At 39.0% G+C, this 23,101-nt stretch overlaps 2 protein-coding genes across 2 annotated transcripts in view; both read right to left on the bottom strand.

Moving 5' to 3' along the window:
* Positions 1-23,101, bottom strand: part of LOC103028529 (NACHT, LRR and PYD domains-containing protein 3) — a 383,714-nt gene that overhangs the window by 302,530 nt on the left and 58,083 nt on the right. The window lies entirely within an intron of this gene.
* Positions 1-23,101, bottom strand: part of LOC125801133 (zinc finger protein 658B-like) — a 171,781-nt gene that overhangs the window by 148,577 nt on the left and 103 nt on the right. The gene's annotated exons all lie outside the window — the stretch shown is intronic.

Here is a 23,101-nt window from a genome sequence, read left to right as displayed (position 1 = left end):
AGTTTTTATTTCTAATTTTTCTAATTTTATTTATAATATTTTTAATCCCTTTTAAACTGTAAATGCTCAGCGGCACAGTAAATGAGGGTCCTCCTCCAGTGTAAATAACCGATTGCTTGATTAATATTCAATGTTGCAAACCCAGTTTTTACATAAACAATAAACAGAATAAAGAATAAAATAACATTGCTGATGTATCTTCAACAGCACATCGCATCCTATTCACTTCAATGGAGAGAGCCACTGCATACCGGCTGGGTTGGGTTGCGTTGCGTTGAACGCAACCCCGCATTCTTTATTCAAATGAATCAAGCCGCCGCGCTGCTTTCAGCCAATCAGGGACTTCACACACACACACACATTCGAGCCTTACACACACAAACGGCAAAATATGGATTTATATAGAGCACAGTAAAGTTCATTTAATCATTAAAAGTTTAAAATTGACTACACCTGTAGCCAGGGGCGTAGCAGCAAATTCTTGGCCCTGTACACTCTCAATGTCAGTGGGCCCCTATCCATGCCAGTACACAAAGAACTGGAACAAATCAGGATTTTCATGGGCCCCTCTCTCTACTTGGGCCCTGGGTACTTAGGTCCACTTTTCCCCCCACTACCACACCCATGCCTGTAGCCTTATCAAGATACGCCCACACGGCGAGACGAGAGATTTGGTGTTCTGTCGACTTGTGCTACCCTGACAAACCGTGCTACCCTTTTGTGTATATTTAAAGGTAAAAGCACAAAAGTAGCACAATATTAGAGCATGTTTCCAGCAGAAGTTCATGTACTATGTTTGGATAGTCTAAACCACCGTATCAGGGTAAAGTTATGGTAGTAAGAGTTTATTATAATCTTTTTTTTTTTTTTATTTAAGATCATATTTTATTATTATTATTATTATTATTATTATTATTATTATTATTATTATTATTAATTGCCATTACACTTTGACAATGTAATGACAGTCCAGGTTATTAAATGAACAAAAAATATTAGAAAAACAGAATTATTATAGTACACTTGAAATAATAATACAAATAGCACTTTAGAAAGCGTGTATCGATGGGTAGCATCACTCGACAGAACACCTGGCATGGCAGAATGTGTTGAATAAAATACGTGTTCTTGTCGTGTGCGGCCCAGCCTCACCCAGTCTCTACCTACAGCGGCCCCCAGATAGAATAAGATTGAGACCACTGCTATAGAGCCAGAGAACCAGCTTAAGTTCCAGACCTGAAGATTCAGACCAGTAGTTCCAATGAACTTAATACACATAAACAGTCCACAAATACAGCTACAAACTACAAAAGCCTACAATAGACCCAACAATAAATGCTTAATGTTCCTACAAGTACAGGCGTTTAACAAATATCACTCATTTGTATCTCTACAGGACGCCAGAGCAGCCAAAACATTAAGTACACACAAAAATCACCAGTCACACGGCATATTACTTAGTTTCACATTGAAGGGCAGCCTTTAAAAAGGCTTTTTAATATAATATGACACAATATCTGTCTTATTTCCATGATAGTTAGCTAAATATTTAATTAATCCAGCATGCGCTCTCCGTTTTACTACTAATCAATGCGCGTAGCCTGACCCCTTCATCCGAGCGCAGAGAAGGGGCTAGGCAGCCATGGCCCCGCCCCCGGAGTGAAAAGCATGAGTCTTATTGGTTAGATTGTCCTAAGACTTTTCTAATAGACTCATTACTACACCCTTCTCAAAATCAGGAGAAGGGTCCGCGGACACGTGAGCAGAAGACATTTTAAAGAGCTTTGATTGGTCAGTACCGCTGTCAATCATACAGTCCTATAGCAACGAAAAACACAGGCTAATGCTTTGAATTAGTTGCTGTTTTTTTCGTTAATCTATAAAATAAATGCTTACACTTGCAATAATTATATACATCCTGATAAAAAAATAAGTAATTATTTACATGCACATTTGGTCAGCCCCTTAGAGGCCTTACTGCACACCACTGATATGTATATTGAATATGAATTATACATAATACTTAAGGCTGGACAATAATTTAAAATCACTGATTGTCTCCAATAATGTTTTTGTAATTTTTAAACAAATATATTTTTATTAAATATTGTCCTGGAGTTCTAAGACAGCAATGGTCCTCCAACTAAAAAAATATTCTTAAGAGGCATTTAGTATTTACAGCATCTGTTACCGACTGACGTTCATTACAGAGAGCTGCGTCAGTTTAGTGCATTAATTTGAGAAGAAAAGACAGAACCCAATAGGCATATGTATAGCCATACACCTTATATAAAGTTCTTAATACCAATACAGAAATGAAGAAATTTATAGTGTGTAAAGGATGATTTACACTTCTTACATAGATATAGGCTTCATAAATGTATTTAAATAAAAAAAAAAAAGTATTTATTGATTTTAATTGTTCCTAGATTTTTTTTTGTTACAGATGTACTGAGCCATGAGACTGCAAAAATGTATATAAAAAACTGTATGCTAGAACTGCATCATTTTTAATTTCTGCCTTGAATGTCCTGAATCATTACTACATCTCTGCTGTTTGTAACAAATCAAACCACATTTACATACGTAGTGAGTGACTCCTTAGAGGGTTCTTAAAAGGTTCCCTGGAACCGGCTCCGGCACCAGCACTTTTTTGGTGGAAAAGAGGTATAAGAAGAGACGGCTCTTTCGGCTTCCAAGTAGCTACTTATATTTTTGGGTTGCTTAATTCAATTTATTACCAAATTATGTGTACAATGAATTAATAGAGTTGAAACATACATTATATAAAATATATATTATTTATATGGCTTTATTTTTATAAAAATAAATAGTGAAATACAAAAACAAAGGCCCATCTCAAGTAAACAAACAGGTCCAATGTAAATGTGTATACTATTTTCAAATGTGCAACTCTATACAGTGAAATAAACAGCGCTGAACACCATCAACAAAGTGTCACTCAACAAAATAAAAAATAATTGTGCAAATAAAAAACAACAAGCATCCAGGTGATGTTTTTTGAAAACTTTAGCAAAGATTGACATAAAAAGGAGCTCATGTTTGAGGGTTTGATTGGTTTCTGTTATGATCTGCCCTGTTGTGGAAGAAGGAGCTGATGTTGCTACAAAACACAGTTTATGTGAGGTCACATGTGTAAGGTGTGGGTAGATCAAGCACTTCAATGTTGAATGCTCTTTTTGTCAATCAGAATGTGAATCATCTTTTTTTATGTTCCATTGTATCTTAATTCTGGCAAGACTTTTCTTCTTTCTTTTTAAAGAAAACTGAAATCTCTGTAAATGTGAACCTTGGTGATATATATGTTTTTTTTTCATACACTGATCTTGATTTTAAGTATATTATTAATATTATTATTTTATTGAGTAAATACTACTATCATCATTGTAAATACTTGATTTGATATCTTCTTACTGGAATTTATTCCACTTTTGAAAACCTTTAGAGAGCTAATAATAAGAAATGCCTAAAAACTGTAAGAGTTTATGAGGAGCTTTCACTGTTGCCTCTTGTTAGTATTTCACTATTTCTATCATTAGTTTTCTTCCTTAATGTATATTTTTATGCTGTCTTCTACTGTGGTTTATATGTATCATCGTAAAACTTTAATTTATACGTTTATATTTATATATATATATATATATTGGCTCACTCTCTGGAGTCAGCGCATGTCGTTTATTTAAAAGAGCCGGCTAAGAGTCTGACCCATCACTACTAATAACTACAGTGCCGTAGTTTAACACTTTATTGTTGTGCTGTTGTACCAGAAAAGAATGTAGACTGTTAAAACTTACTCCTATCACCATGTTCTGTGTTACAGGAACCAGAGTCACTGAAGATCACAGTGGAGATGGAGATCGTGAGGCGATGAGACTGTTCTCCTCAGTGACACCATGGAGGAGTTCAGCGTTCCCGCCACTGTGTGGAGTGGTGACGTTAAAAGTAACTGTTGTGAGGGAAGGGGAGGTCATATTAAACATTGAAAGCCCACTTTTTAATGAACCATAATGTGGTAATTCGACAAGTTTTTGTGTTCAGATTGTAATATTTCTTAGCATGTTCTGTTAGGGTTTTATGGGTGGGCGGGAGGGCATGTGTTTGTGCTTTTGATTTTTGATTGTGTGTGTTGTGTTTAAACTAATTCAAAATAAAATGTGTTTAAATTCAAAAGACAGGTATAAAAACAATTAAACACATTCAATTAAGCTTACTATCTTTTCCTGCTAAAACAAATATTCTATGGTTTTTATATTTTTCTGCTGGTTTTGTGGTGTTTTGCAGTGTTTTTCTAAAGGTTTTTATCAGCCCTTTTAAACCCTATGTGTCAGGTCTTAGCCCTGTCTCGTGTCTCTGTGTGTCTTCCCCACGTGACCTGTGCTCCCCTCTGTCTCCCGTCTCAGTACTTTTCCATGTGTGTCTCATTTGTAGCTCCGCCCCTTCCCCAGGTGTTTCCAATTCTAGTGTGTTTTATGTACTATAAATAGCCCTCGTCTACCACTTTGTCGCCGTCGGTCTTTGCACTAACCTCTGTTGTTTTGTCTCTCTGTGTTTCTCCGCGTTTCATAGCCCTAGTCCTTGCTCTGTGTTTATCTCGTGTATATTTCTAGTTTCCTTTATTTCCATTGTTTTCTCCCTTGCCCTGCTTAGTTTAGTTCCCCTTGTCTAGTTTAGTTTCTTGTTTAGCTCTATGTTCCCTGTATTTAACCTTAGTCATTTGTTTCTCGTTTATTTCTTGTTTTCACGTTTATAGTTTATTGCCTTGTTTATTTTTCTAGTTTATTTCCCTTGTATATATATATTTCTTATTTGTTTATTATCATCGCTCGTTTGTTATTGGTTATTTGTGTTTCTTTGTTACATGTTTACTTGTTCCTCGTTTCCTTGTTTCTTTTGTTATTTATTTAATAAATTATTTATTTATATCGCTCCTACCTGCACCTGTGTCCGCCTCCTCGTCTCCCTGCCTGGGTCATTCGTGACACTATGAAAGTATTTTTTATAATTGGCATTTTTCAGAAAGACATGTGCTTGTGGTTTATGATCATAACAGTTTCTGCTTTTAAGAGTTTACACTGCTGGGCTGAAGATATACTAAACCATATAGAGGCATATCTGTGCTGCACCACCATTTATTCAAAAGTATTTGGATATTAGCATTTAACCAAAAGTTTTTGCACACAGCTCAATCAGCCAAAAGTATTGGCATTCCACCATTTAGCCACAGGCAGTAGCTTTTATACTGTTTGTAACAAAACAAACGATAGTGTGATATAAATTTCGTCCAACACTGTATTGGATGATTTACACTTATGTATGTACAGGCTCACAAATCTATTTATTTATTTTAATAGTTCCTATAAATGTTTTGTTACAGATGCACACAGCAATGAGACGATATAAATAATAGTTCATGCTAGACGTTCATTATCTTTAATGTCTGATTTGTAAACCACATTATCACATGCACTGTATAAAACTATTCGCCATTCCCTGGTTCTTAAAAGTTTTTATTAAGGACGCAGACGGCGCGGTCGGTGCGGGAATTTTTTTATTTTTTCTCCCCTGCCTTCATCTTCAGGTGGGTCAGAATCAATGACTTCCCAGAGCAGATTTATTCTTTGTCTGATTTCTACCTCAGAAGAGTGTCAGACTGTTTATAAACAAATACTCAGCACAGAATGTCAGATTACCACACAGCATTTTCTATCCAATAAGTAATCACTTAGGAATGATTGACATCCCAAAAACCGCACCGTCCACCAACTGTTGGTCCTCTGCCCGGGGCACCAGGAGTTTGGTGATGCATTTCACCCGGATGGGAGACTCCTTTTAGTAGAGAGTCGTCGACTGTGAAAACATTCTCTGCAAACAAAAGAGCACAACGGACTAAATATAAAATATTTGTTATGTTTCACCAAATTTATTGTATTACCCATGATTCAACTGTTCATATGCAAATATTTTATTTGTTGATTGGTTGGGAGAATAAACCATAATATTAAACTGTTTTGGGTTTTGTGGGGCTATTGTGCTGTTATTGTTCTGTATATGTATCGCTTGGTACTATTTAAATAATATGAAAATAAATAAAAATATATCTTTTTTAATTGCTTGGTAGAGATGCGTGGTGTTGTTTCCACCCAGACACTTTAAAATGGGGACACAAGTGCTGCTAAGTAAAAAAATATCTATTTTAATTATTTTCATATATATTTTTTATTATGTAATATTTAATCAGTGCTAAGCGTTACACAACAGAACAATAACAGCAAAATAGCCCCACTTAGTCCAAAAACAGTTTAATAATATATAGTTTGATAAAATATTAGAATATGAACCGTTTAATCATGGGTAATACAATAAATTAAGTGAAACATAAGGAATAAACAGTATAAACATGTTATTTTGTATGTTTGTGCTCTTTTCTTTACACAGAATGTTTTCACGGCCGAAGACGCCCTACAAAAAGGAGTCTCCCATCCGAGTGAAATGTATCACCAAACTCCTGGTTTCCCAGGCAGAGGGCTGGCAAGTGGTGGACGTCACGATTGTTGCTATCAAGGGCGTTGGAGTGGGTTTGATATGGGGGGGGGGGGGGGCTAATATGAATTATAGCCCACCCTATAGTGTCTTAGAACAACATTTATGGAATTACTTTTAATCACAAATGAACCATTTTTTGTCTGTACTTCTGTTTGAGGGACAACAACACCCCAACAGCCACAATGGACAGTCGAGAGACTGCACGGAGAACCCTTCCAAGCACCACCAGTGAACTACCAAAGTCCACCAGAAGTCTCAGAATCTCCTTATCATCTCCTAACCTATGTGGCTCAAGACAAAGCAACAACCCCAACACATGGCTACACAGAGAACTGAGAGCAGCAACACAAAAAAGGCTTCGTATTCCTGCATCAAAACAAAATATCTGAGCTGATCAGAATAATTATGGCTGCAACTGACAATCAAAATACTATGCACAGTATTTAAAAGTACAGTTGTCTATGCTCTCTGGGTGGGTACAGTAGGTGGCGCTTTATCTTGAAATTCATAATTTCTATTTCATTTTTATAATACTTAAGAATACATAAGAATATGTAAGTCTTGATATCACAATCTTACCTATATTGTTTACATCTTATATATTACCTTTATCTGTTCTTTGTCCAATCCCCTTTATGCAAAATTATAATCAGTAAAAATGTTTATTTGACTAAATTGGAATTAAAATATGTTTTACTGATGAAGCAATGGAGCAAATTTGGTTGAATTCTAAAGCCCAAAACCTTGGCTAAATTGTGGAATACAAATACTTTGGCTGAGAAGTAGTCCAAAAACTTTTGGTTAAATGGTAAAATTCAAAAACTTTTGGGTAAATGCTGAAAACCAAAGACTTTTGGTTAAATGCTTACGTGCAGTATCTCTCTCTCTCTCTATCTCTTGCTCTCTCTCTCAGGTGAGCCATGGGAGAGAGTTGTGGGTGGAGACTACAAAAGGACCTGAACCAAGATGGCCGACAGAGAGAGAGAACCATGGGGTATGCTTTAAGGCCAATGCGCTCTTGTAGCCTAATTTTATTGTATTACTTCTCTGATGTGGTTAACTTAATCCCTCTTTTTGGCTAAAAGACAACTCACTGGTTTGGCTGTACCACCTTGGGTATGCTAACAGGTAAAATAGGTGCACCTGTACATTTTTACATCATTTAGGAGTTGTTTGTATCGGTCCCTAGGTAAGAGGGCGGGTGCTACCCCTTGTATTTAGGTTATTAGTTAGGGAGTATCTTTTCTTTATATTCTTTTTGTACTTCATTTGGCTTTAGGTAGTTTAATATGGTTATGTTTTGTTGTGTTCTTTTCTGTAGCACCGTCCATAGTTTACATTTCCCAGAGTGGTACTTTCTTTGTTGTTTTATACAGCATATGTAAATAATGTAAATACTGCCATGGTTTGTTGTATGTGCAAATGAGTGGTGGGAAGCTAAAATTAAATCAGATTTTTGTACCGCTATTTACTGCCTGTTCTCCTCTTTCTTACTTAAACTCTGCTGGCTCTTTGACTTAGGATAGCCATGTGTTATGTTCTCCATATTTTTCTTCCTAGACACATGTGGAGGATTTTAACACTTAAATCTAAAAATGTTTGGTTAAATGCTAAAACTTTAGATGAAATGCTAAAATCTAAAAACCTTTGGTTAAATGCTTAAATCCAAAAATATTTGGTTAAATGCTTAAATCCAAAAACGTTTGGTTAAATGCTTAAATCCAAAAACTTTTGGTTAAATGCTGAAATCTAAAAACTTTTGATTACTAACTGGTTGCTAGGCGGTTGCTATCATTTCTAAAGTGGTTGCTTGGTAGTTGCTAACGTTTTCCAGGTGGTTGCTAAGCTGTTGCTATCGGTTGATAGGCAGTTGCTATCATTTCTATTGTGGTTGCTAGGCAGTTGCTAACAAACTCCATATGATTGCTCAGTGGTTGCTAGGCAGTTGCTAACGTTTTTCAGGTGGTTGCTAAACTGTTGCTATTTGATTGCTAGGCAGTTGCTATAATTTCTAAAGTGGTTGCCATGCAGTTGCTAATGTTTTCCAGGTGGTTGCTAAGGTGTTGCTAACTGGTTGCTAAGCCCTGGCTGGGGTGCCGGGGTGTCCAAACTTTTGATCAGTATCTGCTCCATACAGCAGCTCCTCCAAACACACACAGTACTGGAAGAGCAGGGGAGAGAAAGGCCCCCCCCCCATTCATTCCTATGGGGAAACTTCGTACGACAATTGTACGAAAACGTCAAATCGTCGAAATTTCCGTAAAGAACGTCCGATTTTTGTCTTCATATCTCAAAAATTGTGACCTATGTGGATGTTCAAAGTTGTCCCCTATTCATTTCCTATGGGGAAAAAAAGTGCACGTTCACGAAGTTTTTTACGAAAAACGTACGATATATCGCTTAAAAAGCACAAGCAACCTAATCGGGTATAGGTCCTACGATACTGCTAAATTTAGTATTTCTACGTCACAAGCTGTAGGAGGAGATAGTGATAAAATTTTGAGCGCAGAATAAGATAATAATAAGAAGAAGATTACGAAGAACAGTAAGTTGACTTTTCCAAGCCAACTTAATAATAAAGTACACAGAGAAACAGATACAGGACTACAGAGTGTCCTTTATGATCAGCGGAGCTAAAAAGATGCTCAGTGAGTGTATGGTCATAGGTGTATGGTGTATGGAGCTGGTCATAATATTCTGACTTGACTGTGTATAAAATGGTTAAGGGTAAATTAAATACATTCTTCCACAAAACAAAATTGGTACCACTTTAAAATAAGACTTTATAAAGGGTTTATACATGGTTTACAATTAGTTTATTAATGCTTACTAATTAGGTTGTAAATGCTTTAAAATCATTAATAATCAGTTATAACACATATATAGAAAGGGCAACAATATAGATGGCTGTGGGTTCATTATTTCATAAAAGGTCATTGTTGCCCTTTCTATGTATGTGTTATAACTGACTATTAATGATTTTAAGACATTTACATCCTAATTAGTAACCATTAATAAACTAATTGTGAACCATTTATAAACCCTTTATAAAGGTAGTCTTATTTTAAAGTGGTACCACAAAATTAGTCCCCGTATGCGTATAGTGCCTTTTTCCAGCATTATTTAACACTATGTTTTTCATAGCTAATTTCAACCCGGATGCAAGCCACTAGAGATGGGCCTGTTCCTGTTGGTGAACTGATCTTAGAAGAAGAGGGAAAGCACCACGAGGTGGCGCTGTGGAGAGAGGCAGGGCTGGCAGAACTTGCCCTCTTGCAGCTTACAGAAATTACACATCTGAATATTGTGAGGTAAATTATTACTGCAGCTGTTTAAAGGAGGTGGTGTTAATGTTGTTATGGTTGTGTGTTGAGTTGTTTCAAGGGCAAAGCAAACTCACATTGTTATACAAGATGTACGCTGATTACTTTAGATTACATTAAAGTGTCATTTCTTCCGTGCTGTCCCAGGAAATATTGACAAATGAGAAATACTGTAACTGTCTAATGGTGAAAACTGGAAAAAATATTTTTACTTGCAGAAACCTAAGAAAAAAACAGAAGTGGGATTGCGGTGGTTGGAGTCTCTGTGGGAAGCAACACCTTTTGACAGAAGATATGGAGGAGCTCATCGTTCCACACAATGTACTGATCAGCTAATTAAGCGCCTTCCAATCATCGTAAACATTTCCTATGAGGGAGGCGTTATTTGTTCTATTGACAGCCCAGCTTTTACAGAGGCATAAGGCCTTAAAAATGTCTTTTCACATACTAATCCAGTTCTAATCTGACCCAAAATCTGTTTGTTTTTTCATCCCCTGTTTTCTCCTTTTCAGTTTAGGGGAGAAGTTATATACATGGACTTGGTTTGTAGTCAATAACGAGTATAAACTTTTGTTGAATAGCCCACCTTCGATCTCCCCCAACATTCCGAAATACAGTGCTTTTAGCCGATGCTCACAAAACAGACTTGCAATGCAGACAAACCAAGTCTCCCTGAAGCTGTGGGAGTCTCCCGCATTTCGGTAGTGGCTCCCTGATTCACATATAATCTCCCGGAAAGATCAATGGAAATGGATGTTCCCTTTGACCTGCCCTGTATAAGCTGTGAAGAGGCTGGCAGTATGGCTTCAGACCTTTCACTTTTACTCTGCGAGTGCGAAGGCGCTGACTCTCCTCATTCCACTCCTGCCAAATCCCCTCAAAGGCCGGGCAGTAACAAGCGGAAGAACAAACCAAGCACTCATACGATTTCTGCGACATTTGACCAGCAAATCACTTCTCAGGAAAGCCTGGTTTATGACCCATATACGCCGGCGCTCACAGTTGGGGGCCCGAGCTTCAAGTTACCTACCCCTGGAACTGAACAGACCACGACGAGACGGCTGCCGGCCATGTTTCCGGGTGTTAGCCCTGGGTCAAAAAAGCATCACCAGGACACGGCAAAGAGCGAGACAGCTCAAACAATCCCCAGCAGCGACACCGAGGACGACAGTCTGGAAATCAGTCCCCCTCAATCCACCACAGGGAAAGCAGGAAAGAAGAAACATCCCAAGCCATGCATAACGGCAGACCCCCCTCGTGCACCCCAGCCCAATCACCCGGCAGATCCCCCCTCAACTTGCTATTCCCTAGAGATGCAGCCACCCCCGCGTTACGAAGGAGCCAATGATCCATGGGGAATCTCAACGGCAAGGCTTGCTGAATATTTCGCGAATGACCCTGAATGGCTGGCATTACTTGAGCAGCATACGGTAGAGCTGGTAAGAGCTCTTGATTGTGAAAAACTCAGTACTTTCTTCGATGTTGGGCGTATAGATAGGAGTCAATTCTTGACGACTAGCGCTCCTGTGCTCGCTGCAGCCTCTCTAGTCAGCCAGAAGTTTGCTGCACAGCATCGTAAACACGAAGCAGAAATTGGGGAGCTCAAAACGAAGATCGTCAACATGCAGAGGGATCTCAAAGGTTTAGCTGTTGTGATCACAAATCTGTCTGCTAGTCTAACTACCCTTTCCAGTACCATCGCTAGTTATCAGGCAGAGATCAAGGCTCAGGCGGTCATGGGAACCAGGCCCAGGAAAGCAGAGACGGCAACACAGTTTATCAAGCCGAGCGCGAGGCCTCTACCTACTGGGATGCATGGCACGAAGATCGACGAGGAAACTGAGCTACTCGAGCGAGCCAATCCCTCTAGTTATGGCCTTAACGTCAAATTATCTGTTGAGCCAAAAGAGAAGGATCACCTACTGTCATTGATGCGCAGCGCTGACAATGAACAGCAGTTACGCGAGGTGGAGCGTCATGTGGAATCATTCGACCTGCAAGAATAGGCAACGACTTATTTTCCAACTTTATTTTTATCTCTATTTTAAGTCTTTACTTTTATTGGGATCTCTGATTTTCTGGTTTTACTCCTTAGTTATTATTTGAATATACCCCTTTGTTCTAACAGGGGATACAGAAGAGTTTTTTGTCAATTGGACGAGTTATTTGTTGTGTAGTTCAGTTTTGAAGCTATGTCCAAACTCCCCAACGAGGCCACCACGCGCGAGCCGACGGATCGCCCCCGACGGCCCGCGCCGGGCCCGGCCCCCCACCCCCCGAGGCAACCCCAACCCTGCAGGCAACCCAGGTCCCCCCTCGGCCACGCCACCGCCGACACGGCGCCCGAACCACCAGCGCCAGCACCACGGCGACAGGATCTACAATCAGATCTGCCTCTGCAAAGATAGATTAACAAAAACTTAAAACCAAGCTCAAAAGAACACAACCATGCATCCGGGCACAAACCCCCGAAGCAACACCTGGGAGCTCCATCCCCTGGCCGATGCCGAGTCGCGATTCTACCAGGTCGACCCAACCCCAGACTCCTCCAATTGCCTCGATGCTCTTCATATAACAATTTTGGGGGTAATCCAGCCAAATCCTGAGAGTGTCGGCACTCCTCGTAAAGTCGTATTGCCTCTGGGCACTATACCAAAATCTCAGACTCCACGCACTCTGCCGATGCACCTTAGTCTTGCGAATTATGCCATCATCACGTATCAGCGTACTGAGCCTATGATCAGGACGATAATTACTCAGGATCCCTCTGGCGTCATTACTGCTCTGATTGGATCCCAATGGCCAACCGAGGCCGCTCAGATGTACATAGAAAATGGCGACAACCTTCCTCTGGGGAAAACATACCCTGTGACAGTAGCCAAGTTCCTAATCACCCACCTCTGCATGTCAATTGGGATGATCGAGCCCCAGAAACCACCTCTGACTCCTTCCTCCTGCGGGACACGGTTGCATTATGACGTCTCAATTGCTCTCTGACAAATTGGCCAGCCCCGACCACAGGTTAAGACGATTAGGATCTACATCGGGATAATCCAGGGTCCTGGATTGCTTTGCGCTCCAACATTCCCAACGTTCTTAACATGATAGGGAAGGACTGCAAGATCACTTCGGTTAAGGCAGTCATCGAGAGTGGAATTACGACCATCTCTGTTCTACAGCCCTACAGGACCACGGCAACTCATGCACCCGAATCAGACACACCGCAGCAGCGGCGGGCCACTCCGACTTCTCCCCGCGACACGCCCCAACACAAACCCCCACAAGCCAGCCCCACCCGAGCAGAAGGACCAACCCGGGAAACCCCGCCATCCGACAGCGCAGCCCCCCCCCGCAAGCGACGCACAAGAGCCCAGCCCACCCGCCCCGGCACCAGCCCCGACAAGGGAAACGCGCAGTCCCACCCCACAACACGACCCCACGCGCAACAGTCCGTCCTCTCCCCCTCCTCCCTACCTTTTGCATCCTAGTTCGATGACAACCGCCCCCCAACCAGGCCCTCCATCTAGTGTTTCTACTCCAAGCAGCAGGGCAACAGCGAGAAGCCAGGGGGAGACCGCGACGCTCCGCCGGAAACTGTGCCATCAGCCTCAACCTCCAACCCACTGACACCGACCGGGCAAGTCTTGCCCGCTCCGTCACAAGCACACCCACAAAAGAACAAAAAAAAAAAAATCTCCCGGAATTCAGAATGAGTGCCCCAAGAGTGCACTGCACACAAACGCGCACACAGGCGACAGACTTTTTTCTCTCATTGCGTGTGGGAAGGAGAGAGAGAAAACAGAGAGGGTTCTGATTGGCCTGTTCTCTGCAAAGAGTCTGTGAGACAGCCAATCAGTTTTTGTGTGGGCGGGCAGTGTTTTTCCCCCCTCCCGGACGGGATTTGTTCAGTGAGTGAGAGAAAGCAGATCATGGAGGAGGCAGGGGAAGCAGAGGCAGGGCCTTCCAAAAAGAAAAAATATAAAACTCATTTCACCTCTGAATACTCTAAATTATATCCATGTCTGATAAAAGTAAAGAACAATGGAAGCGAGTTTGTAAAAGCGATTTTAGCATTGCTCACGGGGGACTTAATGATTGCAGAAGGCATGTTGAGGTGAGTTAATGTGAGAAATATATATTAACTTAGCTGTCTCAATTAGTTGGTATGCGCTGATGGCCAACATGAAAAGAGCAAACAATGTACCAAAGAACAAAGACCACAGCAATGTAACAAAGTACAAGGCTTGCAGGAGACCCTAATGTTGCAACCCAAGCTGTAAACAGTTGTTATGCATGTTCCTATAGCAAAAAGTAAAATTCCGTTATCCTTGGTTGTAAAGAAAATGAGAGCCAGAGCGTGCTCTTATCTTTCTATCCTCTGTGTTTGTCTTGTAAACTGTATGTCCTAACCCTGTATGTATGTCTTTGTCTTTTCCCAATAAATGTATTTTCTAATTACAATTACTAGTTGGCTTGACTCAAGTTATACTCATCACAACTCAGTTTGCCAATTTCCTCCACACATACAAGCTCAGTTCTCCGTTCCAAAAGTTTAGAATGTGCAGTCAGCCTACATAATCAATATCGAGTCAGCATTGCCCCCACCCAGATGCAGGAGGCCTTTCTGACTTTGAGGGTCCAGTCATGGCTCATTCTACAGAATTACTGGACTCTAAGAAACAGATGCAGACATTTTTGAATGTCCAGTCAGAAGTTCAAGCCAACATCAGTTCTAGGATGCAACACAAAATGCAGTGTTACTCCAATGTGCATCCTCCAATGTTTTCACAGTGGTCCCAGCTTGTTAGTAGAACTACAATAAATATGGCCTAGAAAATCCATTTTAAACTAAAAGGTAAACATACATTCTTACTTGAGTTTCTTCATGTTCATGAATACAGTGTACTTCCCTGCATTCCATACGCTGATGAATCTCAGATCAGATATCGTGAAGATCTCTTTGTTGAAGGCACCTTTGGACGAGTTTTCAAAGGACCCCCGCTAACATAAAAAAAATTGTGTGGTACTGGAGGGTGCCAAGAAGCAGATATTGATGAAGTGCTTTTATAGACCGTTTTAATGAAGGAAAACAATAGCAAAGCTACTGCGCATGTCTGTTCCTTCGACGCTTCAGGTGGCGCTATTTTGAAATGAGGGAAAAGTTGTGAGCTGACACTGTAACTGCATGGCAGGTTAGCAGTGTAAAAATGAAAGCAGGCGTGTTTATTATGGAGGACCAAAAATGACAGAAGTATAAATAAATAAATGCACATATAAATATATAAATAAATGCACATATAAATATATAATTAAAAAAATACACTTATAAATAATGTACATATAAATGAATAAATATATAAATATTTACCTATGCAATTATTTATGCATGTATTTATATATTAATTTATTTATTAATTTATGTGTGCATTTATTTATATATGTATTTATTTCAACATTAATTTATTTATTCATTTATAAGGTTTAAATTAAGAAGTTACGTGCACTGTTTTGAACGCCGTTTACCGCTAAACGGAAGTGTCCTAGGAACAGCTACGTCACTTCCTACGCTCATGAATATTCATCTGAAACGGTCTATAAAAAGCTTCAGAAATCTGGCAGAATGACAGAATGTTTTCATGCATTCATACATGTATAGAATGCGAAACTAAATTGAAATCTGTTCAGTGTAGCGAGCTCAGCAGTTTAATACCTGGTGCTAATTAAGATGTTAAATTAATTGACTTTTCTGTCTTCTTCTACCGGGAACAGTAATTTTCCTAACCAAGATATCCAGAAAACACACTGAAATTACAGGTTTTGTAATATAAAATTATTTTATTAAATCACACAGATATGAGTTAATAATCTATTAAAATGTCATAAATGTAGCCATTAGATATCAAATCACAGTGTATGAAGATAAATGAGAATGAAAATAAAAACATGTTATAATATCGGTATAGAAAGGAATGACTTGTCAGATTAATGAAACTTATTAAGTGGGGATTTCTAAAGGATGAACTAAGTTATTTTAAGTCTATGAAGCCAGTTCTTATTTACAACCAAACAACTGAAAAGGAGTTGTCTTTACTACATGGAGATTTATAATGGATTCAACCAAACCAAAACCATTTACCAGCATCGTCCGTCTGTAGCGCAGTCGTCTGTTTCTTCACCCTGAGAAAGAATCACGTGTGTCTGTCTGCAAGATGGTTTGACTTCCTGGTGTCAGCACGGAGTCCCTTCAGAACCCACAGGAAAATCCCTTCGCTCTCAGCTGGCTTGCTGGTCGCTTCCGGACTGGTGGCTTCTGGGTTGAGCCTGACGGTCTCTATTCAGCTGAAACTTTGTATGCATAATGCGTGGCTTCGTAGATCATAAAATTGCTTTAGAATGCTAGTATTAATATGCTTAAAGAAGGTTAAATGAGTTGCACTAAGAATGCTAAGCTATCGCTAAATTGAAGCTAAAATGCTAAGCTAACCTCGAAACTCTTCAACTACCACTCAAGACTGAACTGAACTGATCCATCCGTAATCCTGGACACTCTCCACTTTCATTCTCCACCACTACTCTTTCTGTCACTCTCTGACTGAATCTGTTTTAACCTTAAGGCTACCATTGGCTCTGTGGGCTTTTGGGGAGGAGCAACCTACGTGTCTGGGTTTTCATTGGTTTTGGAGCAATTTCTGAGATTTCATATTTTTTTAATTAATAGACCAAACCAAAAGAAAACTCAATCAAACAATGGATCAAAATACAATATTCAGCGTACCAATTCATGAGGATAAATTCAAGGAAAACATTCTTAGAATTGAGTCTAAATAAATGTAAATTATGTGTTTTTCCTACAAATAGGTTGGTAACATTCCAGATAATCCTGAAGTAAGAAACAATGTATGGTCCTTGTCAAAAAAGAAATAAAGAGTCATGTTTCTATTTAAACCCAATTAAATAATTGAAAAGATAATACAAACATGGTTAAACCACTGATAACCAAATAAAGCAAAATTATCAAATGCTAGTTAAACCTTGTTGATTCAGACTTGACTGTGTATGAAAATGTAATCAGGACAGCATCTATACCCATACACTAGAAGTGGCATATTATTTAGTAAATATTCTGTAAAATAACTTTTTATTTAGTTAATGTATATTCTTATTTGTTCTTCTTTGTGAGAAATTCTCTTCGCCTGGCTCATAGCCTGTTGATCAGAATTTATGACGGGTGTGAGAGAGATCAGTTTACACCACAGAATTTCAGCTTACAAGGCTGGGAATGGAATCCAAAGCTTTGAACATTTCTTTTAACTAAATGAGTCTTATTTTCTCAATGCAGGAATAACCAAGCATAAACTCTTAAATTGCAGTAACTCTTTGTGGATTGCGTTTCTGTGGATTTTAGAAAGTTGAATTATATAGTATTATAATGGCAGTCGGTCTTCGTCCTGGTGATGGCACTGTTGGTCCACCTCATTTGAGAGACAGTCACAGATGGTGACTATTTAAGGTCGTAGAAGTCCAAAGTTTGACGGTTGTCTGAATTACTGTTTGCTGGAGGAATGTCAAAATATGTACAAGGTTTACCCAACTAGCATTTAGGTCTCTTGAGAGGACTGGAGAGATGAAAAAGTCAAATATGTCATTTGAAATGTAGGTTTGATTTGTGAAAAGACTTATCAAAGGCTTTTATTCTAATTCCAGTGCATCCTGGATGGGGTTTGTGGTATGTGTGTGTTCAGGTGGGGGAAGTTATTAAATTACATTAGGCCACCAAAAATAGGTAAAGTGGGTGTTCCAGCAACAAAATCATTTAGTTCCAAGAATCCTACTCTACTCCCAACAACTATGACATCTAAATGTTAAAGACTATGTTAATCTAATGCTAATCTAATTTCTGGAGCAAGCTCTGGCAATGCCGTAGTTCATACTTGAAAGACATGCCCTTCTTCAGAACTGAACTCTTACTGTAACTACCCTAAAAACTGAGCTCTGTCTCACGAAGAATGTTCTGGAATATCGAACATTCAAGAAAACATAACATGAAATTCAATAAACATCATCCCTGGATAAGATTCATTTTGCTGAACCTGTAAAATCGATTGTTAAATTCAGTTCATGTTTGTTTCTGATGGAACGTGTCCCAAGTGACAGAGTAATACATTAGTGTAGGATAAGGTGTTCTGTCCGAAAGATTTAGGATTTGCACTTTTAATTGCCGTGAAACAAATTTGGGATAGTTTTCTCTCCTGTGTTACTGCACTTGTGTTTTTGGAGATGATTCTGTTGATTAAAACTCTTCCCACAGTCTGAGCAGTGATATAGTTTCTCTCCTGTGTGAATGCGCTGGTGATTTTTGAGACTACTCTGTGTAGAAAAACACTTCTCACAGTCTGAGCAGAAATATGGTTTTACTCCTGTGTGAATGCGCTGGTGTATTTTGAGATTACTCTGTGTAGTAAAACTCTTCCCACACTCTGAGCAGTGATACGGTTTCTCTCCTGTGTGAATGCGCTGGTGAATTTTGAGAGTACTCTGTTGAGTAAAACTCTTCCCACAGTCTGAGCAGTAATACGGTTTCTCTCCTGTGTGAATGCGCTGGTGCAGTTTAAGATGACTCTGTTGATTAAATCTCTTCCCACAGTCTGAGCAGTGATACGGTTTCTCTCCTGTGTGAATGCGCTGGTGGTTTTTTAGATCACTCTGTTGAGTAAAACTCTTCCCACAGTCTGAACAGTAATACGGTTTCTCTCCAGTGTGAATGCGCTGGTGATTTTTGAGATTACTCTGTGTAGTAAAACACTTCTCACACTCTGAGCAGTGATAGGGTTTCTCTCCTGTGTGAATGCGCTGGTGACTCTTGAGAGTACACTGTCGATTAAAACTCTTCCCACAGTCTGAACAGTGATACGGTTTCTCTCCTGTGTGAATGCGCTGGTGTGTTTTGAGATTACACTGTCGATTAAAACTCTTCCCACAGTCTTAACAGTGATATGGTTTCTCTCCTGTGTGAATGAGCTGGTGTTTGAGATTACTCTGTTTAGTAAAACTCTTGACAGAGTGCTGATGTTCCTCCATGATGGGACTTGGTTTCCTCTGTCTGTTAAATGTATCAAACAATTCTTCAGGATGGCTTGTGCTTCACCCTCTTTCATAGATTTCAGGAGAAATCCTATAATATTTTAATTTCTGAAAAGAAAAAAAAAGAAATAATTTAGTGTATTAAAATAAAAGCTTGTTAATTAACTGAAGAGAATTACCTAAATCAGTTACACTATATGGGAAATACTGGGACATATTTATATTACCATAAAAGCTTCTGTACTTTTGTCCCATTCTAAATCCATAGACATTATAATATGGAGTTTAGCTCGTTCTGCAGTAGACTGTCAGCAGGCTGCAGCCGCAAAATATATGTAGCAGAAACTCTGCTGCTGTCCACTACTGAATACCATGTTTGACTACTACTTTAGTATCTCACTTTACACTGAAATACACTAATCCATATAATTAATACTCTACTATATTGACTTCCCTTTTTGTTTACAATAAAGGTGTCATTTTATCTTATAAATATCTTGCTTATAAATATCTGTAATTTCCTGGCTTGCTGAAACTAAGCCCAACTTCATCTCCGGAGCCAGAGAGCAGCAGAAGCTCCAAGACCTGCTGCAGTTTTACAGAAGCTAACGTTACCCACAATTTCATCAACTCTAACTAAATGTTACTAAAGCCTGTAAACCAGCTATCTGAACAATATGTATCTTGTTTTTTAGTCATTTTACGTTAGCTCAGCCTAGCTAATGAATTAACATTTTCCCTGAATTTTCTATTCCACCTTAAATATCATCACTTCTTATTGGTTGTCTTGGAAATGTAGCTACACATTTAGTAAATAAAAGACTGTAGATTTGAAAAGCGGTATGACTATTTTAACCCATGAAGTGTTTTTCAGCATTTCACATAGAGATGGACGATATGACCTAAAACAAAATATTTTTTACCTACTAAAAATCAAACTACAAACGGTTCAAAACTATATTTACCTTTATTTTGATTTCACCTAAATTTCTTATATGGAGTTCAAGTGCATCTGGATGGCAAATAATACCATTATGAATAGTGATTATATATATGCAAAAAAAATTAAAGGAACACTTAAACACAATATAACTCCAAGTAAATCAAACTTCTTTGAAATGAACTGTCCACACTGATTGACAATCAATTTCAATTAACAAAACATACTCAGCAAAGGAGTCGTTCTGCAGGTGGGGACCACAAACCACTATGCTTTCTGGCTGAACTCTCACCCTGCTCCACCCCCCATCCCAATGCTGCCCCCAGCACACAATCATTCATCATCCTGGAAAGGAGAGCAACTTAATGTCAATTGTCTGTATGTCCTGTACATATGCAGTATTGACAATAAAAACTACGTGACTTGGCAGTGGGTCAGTCATTGTGTGGGGAGGCATTTCTTTGGAGGGCCTCACAGACCTCCATGTGCTCGCCAGAGGTAGCCTGCGTGCCGTTAGGTACCGAGACGAGATCCTAAGACCCATTGTGAGACCATATGCTGGTGCAGTGGCCCCTGGGTTCCTCCTAATGCAGGACAATGCTAGACCTCATGTGGCTGGATTGTGTCAGCAGTTCCTGCATGATGAAGGATTTAATGCTATGCTCTTGGGCTGCACGATATATTGTTTAAGAATAGACATTGCGATGTGCGATAGTCACATCGCGGACCCTGTGATGTCACGTGGCTATAAAAACAAACACGCCATTGCAGTGTTTTGTTTCTTGACACAGAAAGTAGATACACAGCATTCTGAGTGAACAGCGCTGACAATAATGCGTCGCCAGCTGCAGCGAAAGGCTTCGGAATGGTTGTATGTAAAAACAACTCTTTTCGGAGGTAAACTGAATGTTTCCTACAGTCAATAGTGGACAATTTTTTTTTTATTGCTATACTTACAGTCAACTAGTTATTGGTGGTTGTGCAATATAGGTTCATGTTGTGCAGCCAAGGCTTCTGTTTATAAGGTCAATTTTCCCCTTACATTACTTTTATTTTTATACCTTTCAGTAGTTTTAAAAGCAGTATTTTTGTACTTTTACTTAAGTAAAGGTTTGAGTTGATACTTCAACTTCTACAAAAGTATGTGTAAACCCCAGTATCTATACTTTTACTTGAGTAATGAGTGTGAATACTTTTGACACCCTTGGTTGAGGCATTCTTAGGTTATTACGCTGTGATTTTAATATCACACTCCTCTATAAGGCTGGGTATCAAAATGGATACCAAAAAGGCGCAGAGCAAAATGTTACTTTGCACGAAACGCGCATAAACACGAAGAGCTTGCGCAGTGCGGTGAAAGCAACCCCGACGGCGCCCTGTCACACACAAACTGAGAGAGAGCACAGAAACACAGATCATTCCAACTGTTCACACACTGCTGCTGCACTGAAATCTCTCAGCCACTTTGAAATATTGTGAACAATATTATACCCTGAAATATCGTGCCATATCACCCACCCTTTTTTTTGAAGAAAAAAAAAAAAATTCACATTGTTCTCATTTACCGTTATATATCTACTAAAGACAGATTATATTTGTCCAGTATCATTTATTTTACTATAATCCTGGATATATGGAGATATTTAGAGTGCATTATTAATATCCTGACATTGTGGATCTTTGACTATTACAAATCTGATAAAATTGTTGTATTATTTAATATCTCAGTAATGGGTGTGCCATAAATCGTATTAAATAATATATGGCAAATATAAAATTAAACATTTTGTTGCAGTAGTGTATTCTTGAAATATATATATTTTTATTTTAGTGTTTTGTCATATTGGCAAGAGCATCGTTATGGTGAAAATACATAACTGGTACCTTTAGCTAGGTAACTAATGTTAGCTACTGGTTTTTAAAAAATCTGGTAACTTAGGCTAACTAGCTAACGTTAGCTACCGGTTATAAAATGCTTGCATCTTTAGCAAGCTAGCTAAAATTAGCTACCAATTTTTAAAAATGCTAGAACCTTTAGCTATTAAGCAAATTTTAGCTACTCTGGCAACTAGCAAACATTAACTAACGGTAATAAAACGCTCGCAGCTAGCTAACATTAGCTACCAGTTATAACATGCTTGCAACTTTAGCTAACTAGCTAACATTAGCTACCAACTATAAAAATGCTGGTACTTTTAGCTAGTAAGCTAGCATTAGCTACTGGTTATAAAGCGTTTGCAACTTTAGCTACCTATCTAAAATTAGATACCTGTTATAAAGCGCCTGCAACTTTAGCTAGCTAGCTAAAATTAGCTGCCTGTTATAAAAAACCTTCAAACTTTAGCTTTCAAGCTAACATTAGATACTGATTAAAATCCCGCTGGTAACTTTAGCTACCGAGCATCTGCAGTTAAGACAGAACTGAATAAATAAATCAAAATAATTATCATTAATAAAATAATAATAATAATAATAGGATTAGCTGATATTCTATAATTCTGCTGGTACAGACAGTGGAGGGAAAACTGAGCCTCGTGTTAGTCTCACTTAACTTCTAACAGAGAAGAGAGAAATAAGCTCATAAACTCTTAACTATTACCTAAATCAGTGAATTCTCTACAAAACACACTTTTTAATCTGTCTTATACTCGAATTAATAGCAGTATTTTTAACTTAAAACATGTTTTTAACCACTATTTATTCATAAAACACGGAGCTCAGCACCTACCTGCAGCACAGAAACACACAGACCGCTGCTGAGGTACGGTGGCTCAGAAAGACCAAACGTAGCGTAACTGCAGTTCACCACTAAACAGCAGGGGCCGCCAAAACTTCATTTAACAGCATTAAAGTGCCTCATTTTATAAAGTCCATCTAAAACAAAGGTATTTTATTACTCTGTTACACTTACAACAGTAATAAATGCTGTAAAATCTGTCCTGGTTCTGATCCGCTATCAGTCTGAACCCAGAAGCAGATCCATGCTGAGACTGGACCACATTCATCTCAGATTTAGTTCAGATTTATCTCAGATGTGTCTGAGGGTCAGAGACAGACTGCTGAGCAGAGCTAGGAGAAGATCCAGTGCTGGTGGTGTAAATGCTGCACATGCTGAAGGTGCTGAAGGTGGTGTTGATGTGGGAGTGAATGTAGAACAGCGTGTTGAAGAGAAAGAGAGAGAGAGAGAGAGAGA

The sequence above is a fragment of the Astyanax mexicanus genome, chromosome 4, assembly GCF_023375975.1.
Source record: "Astyanax mexicanus isolate ESR-SI-001 chromosome 4, AstMex3_surface, whole genome shotgun sequence".
In the NCBI taxonomy this organism is placed as follows: domain Eukaryota; kingdom Metazoa; phylum Chordata; class Actinopteri; order Characiformes; family Acestrorhamphidae; genus Astyanax; species Astyanax mexicanus.
The sequence above is the reverse complement of the archived record's forward strand: the minus strand, read 5'-3'. Positions and strand labels throughout refer to the sequence as shown.